This window comes from Neomonachus schauinslandi, chromosome 7, assembly GCF_002201575.2.
Source record: "Neomonachus schauinslandi chromosome 7, ASM220157v2, whole genome shotgun sequence".
NCBI lineage: Eukaryota > Metazoa > Chordata > Mammalia > Carnivora > Phocidae > Neomonachus > Neomonachus schauinslandi.
In genome coordinates, this window is record NC_058409.1 from 39,451,505 (window position 1) to 39,454,700 (window position 3,196).

Below are 3,196 nucleotides of genomic sequence, written 5' to 3' on the forward strand. Positions count from 1 at the left end.
AGAAAATAGTATTTGAAAATCATACTCCCAACCTTCTTTTGTTTTGTTCAAGAAGAGGAAACATTTGGATCTTCAAAAATTAAAAAACAGCAGACATAAGAAGACAGTACTGTCCTCTTTGTGCTTCCCAACACTTATAGATTATTATGAATATCATAGGAATAGTCTGTCAATTAAACATTCAAGGTAAGTCATACTTCATTAACAAATTAACCAGAAGGTCACAATATTTGTCTTTCTTAAAAGACCAAATCACATTGACACACATATACAATCAAAAGAAGAGAAACTGAGGCTTATTTACTCTCATTAAAAAATTCATACTGTATATCCCAAATTATACAAATAAGTATATCAAAAGTAATGATAATCAGTACATTCCATCTTTAGAAATGCTTCACCAACATTAGCTAATGAACTCACGCAGCAAGCTTGTGAGGTAGGAGTTATTATCCTTGTTTTGCAGATGGAGAAACTGAGGAAGGAGGAGGTAATGACTTGCCCAAGGCAGGCATGAGTCAGCATAAAATGTAGAGTAGACTCTAGGTTAAGACAAATGCTTTGGATTTTTTCTTAAAAATCAAGAAATACAGGGCGCCTGGGTGGCTCAGTTGGTTAAGCGACTGCCTTCGGCTCAGGTCATGATCCTGGAGTCCCGGGATCGAGTCCGGCATCGGGCTCCCTGCTCGGCAGGGAGTCTGCTTCTCCTTCTGACCCTCCTCCCTCTCATGCTCTCTGTCTCTCATTCTCTCTCTCGCAAATAAATAAAATCTTAAAAAAAAAAAAAATCAAGAAATACAAAACAAAACCGAAGGAAAAAAATAACTCAATTTAGGAAAATGAGCTTTGGTAAAGGGAACAAGTTTTTGTTTTGTTTTGTTTTAACTGAGAACAGAATTTCCATAGCTAGTAATTTATATGCCCCAAAGTTTCCCACTAATTACCACCATCTCCTCTGTATTATCTTTCTAGTAAGTGAGAAGTTGATGATAACTCTCTCTTTTGACTCAAGAAGCTTTCCTTTTTAATGAACAGGGTCTTATGGAACCCCAATTATATAAGTAGTGAGCTTATGGAATTTCTAGTAAACATGGCTTTCCTTTTGGCTTACATAAATTAATCTTCAAATTATCAGTGAATTTCGGAAAAGGGGGGTGCTCCTGTGTAATCCCCACACCTTCCCTAAATGCCTTCAAAAGCTATATCAAGTGTGAATGTATTAAGTGAAATCCTTCACGAATTTGTAAATTGCTTTAAATAAAGACTTCCAAAATAATTTTGCGAGAGTGGCTTGTTTTTGTAATTTATAGCTAAGCAGCTGTTGTTTTGGTGGTGTCTTCAGTTTCTTTTACACAAAAAAATCTGAAAATGAGTCATGTAGACAGGAAGACCAGATTGCTTTACATAGTAAATGTTTTTGTATACTTACCTCATAGAACTTTTAAAGTCTTAAGAAAGTAAACACCAAAAAAAAGATCATTCATTAACCCTCACACTGGATAAAATGTTAACCAATGATATGTGCAACTTATACTCCAATGGATTTTTTTATTTCTTGTGTATTTCCATGCAATAGCTGAGGGTGCATGATGAGCACATAGGCTAGCAAAATATGAGACAACTACTCTGAGGCCCTGCAAAGCCTAGCAATTGGCTCATCAAGGGTATAAGGACTGGGCGCCTGGGTGGCTCAGTTGGTTAAGCAACTGCCTTCGGCTCAGGTCATGATCCTGGAGTCCCGGGATCAAGTCCCACATCGGGCTCCCTGCTGAGCAGGGAGTCTGCTTCTCCCTCTGACCCTCTTCCCTCTCGTGCTCTCTATCTCTCATTCTCTCTCTCTCAAATAAATAAATAAAATCTTAAAAAAAAAAAGGGTCTAAGGACTGACCTGAAGTCATTTACTCTGGTATGCTTGTATCTGCACCATTCACTTTTGTCCACTTGGATGTGGCAAGAATCAGAAGCTGATGAAAAGCACGTAGTTACTAATATGCTCAGTATATTCTTGGCACTTGAGGTGATACATGTAAAGTTGCTTTGTGAATTATAAATTCCAAGTCCCTTCTGTGGACAGAAGTGTCATATGCTTCAGTAATGTGATCATCTCTAAGCTTCTGAGTGAGTACCAGTTAAAAGAAATTAACATTTACTATAATAGCTATATACATATTTATTCATGGATTAATAAACTATATATATGTATACTTCTCTACTAATATACATATTATAAGACACAGAAAAATAGAAATTGAAAAAGAATAATAAAAATAAATAGGAAAGATGGGGCACCGGGGTGGCTCAGATGGTTGAGTGTCTGCCTTCAACTCGGGTCATGATCCCACGGTCCTGGGATTGAGCCGCACATCGGGCTCCCTGCTCGGAGGGGAGCCTGCTTCTCCCTCTCCCTCTGCCATGCACTCTGCTTCCGCTGTCTGGCTCTCTCCCTCTCTCTCTGTCAAATAAATAAATAAATAAATAAATAAATAAATAAATAAATAATCTATAAATAAATAAATAGGAAAGAATTTCTAGTATTTTCTTCCTGCTCCCAATGGATTATCTTTGGAGACTACTGCTCTAATGGAATGTTAAGTCTATTTTGAAAATAAGGGGTGATAATTATAATTAACATTTATATAGTATATGTAAATACTGCTAAATATTACTAATTCTAGTGCTTTACATATATTAATTTGTTTTACCTTGGTATCAGCCTTATGCAAGAAGTATAATTATTATCTCCATAAATGATGAAATCAAGGCACACACTAGTCACCTAACTTGTCTGTGGCCACCCAATTACAAAGGAGAAGGGACAGGACTTAAATCTAGGCAATCTAGAGCTAGACATTAGCTAATCTGAAACTCTGAATGCCTGGCATATTATTATCGTACTAACCTGTAAGTGAAGGGGCTCCTATGCATTAGTTTCCACAATACCTTCATAATGGCATGTATCTTACCATATTATAACTGTTGCTTTGAATGTTTGTCTCTCCCACTAGAATGAAAACTCCTTGAGCTCAAGGACTAAAGTACTTTTATATTTGAATCACAGCTTTGAACACAGTGCCGGGTATCTGGAAAGTGTCTGTTGAATAAATGGCTAGATGAAAGAAAAAAAGATTTTAAAAATGGGCAGATCGATGAATTTACCCAAAATTACTCTATATCCCCTGAAATGTGTATGTCCTTA